The 1,071-nt window shown below is 37.5% G+C and overlaps 1 long non-coding RNA gene across 1 annotated transcript; it reads left to right on the forward strand.

Annotated features, from left to right (window-relative positions):
* The first annotated feature begins 436 nt into the window (after positions 1–436).
* LOC132866608 (uncharacterized) lies at positions 437–691 on the forward strand. The gene is made up of 2 exons (XR_009650602.1): positions 437–529; positions 628–691. It is a non-coding gene; the product is annotated as an uncharacterized LOC132866608 (long non-coding RNA).
* The last annotated feature ends 380 nt before the right edge of the window (positions 692–1,071 follow it).

The raw sequence follows: 1,071 nt of genomic DNA on the forward strand, positions 1-1,071 counted from the left end.
TACATTATAAGAAAGAAAGACTGACATATTAAGGCGACGGGAACAATTCTTGTGACAAATTGGTTCAACTTATTCACATCTGTAAAATACAGGCCTAGGTGATATCTCTGGGAGTGGTTTTGATGTATTACATGTTGCTTTATTTTTGCAAGGTGAGGTTGACATTTACATGGAATTGCCCATTTCTATTTCCGCTTTGTGTCAATGGGGAAATTAAAATGTTTTTTTTTTTTTTAATCCCGTTTAAATTGTCACAAGATTCACATCTATGGTTTCTGATTTTTACATATATTTTCTGTACTAGTACCATTACTTGCCACCTACCACTAGAGTGTGACGTGCATAGTCTTAACAACTCAAACTTTAACAATTATCACCATGCAAAGTCTCAATGTTGTTTTTTTTTGTTTTTCTTTCAGATGCTCTACAAAAGCAGCTGCCAGGGAGCACACACGCTACTTTTAGTGACGCAATCAAGAAGTGGCTTAAGTATGCGCCAGAGAGAGAGGGAGGGATGAGGAGACGTGAGGTAGGGTGGCATTTAGAAACCCATAGCCTACTGCTGACTTTCTTTATCAATGCTGCATCAAATTAATTTTGGTTATGTTTTTCTGTTTCCATGTACAGGTGTCTGCGCCGCAGGAGGAATATAGGCCACAATTATAAATAAATCATAAAATGTTTCTAAGAACTTGTTCAAGTGTGTTCTGTTCCTTATAAATGTTAAAAGTTATGCCTCATTAGATAGCTTGACAAACATTAGGAGAGGTGCATTGTTGCATGCATTTTTATATCCTGTTGTACATAAAACAGGACGTAGCCTGGTTGAAGTATGCATGTGTGTGTTCATCCTAGGCAAGAGCCCCAATGCTTTATTGTTAGCTAGTTTAATTTAGCCTGTTTTGCTTAATTTGTAGCCTTCCTGTTGTACATAAAACAGGAAGTAAAGTTGGATGAATCATCGCCGAAAATTAAACTATAAATCGACCGAAATCCGTAGTTGAATAAAGGGTGAAAGGGGGTCTATTCTCTGTCGGCCACCATCCACTTTTCAACGTCGTTTCAACGCAA

The sequence above is a fragment of the Neoarius graeffei genome, chromosome 18, assembly GCF_027579695.1.
Source record: "Neoarius graeffei isolate fNeoGra1 chromosome 18, fNeoGra1.pri, whole genome shotgun sequence".
Taxonomy (NCBI): domain Eukaryota; kingdom Metazoa; phylum Chordata; class Actinopteri; order Siluriformes; family Ariidae; genus Neoarius; species Neoarius graeffei.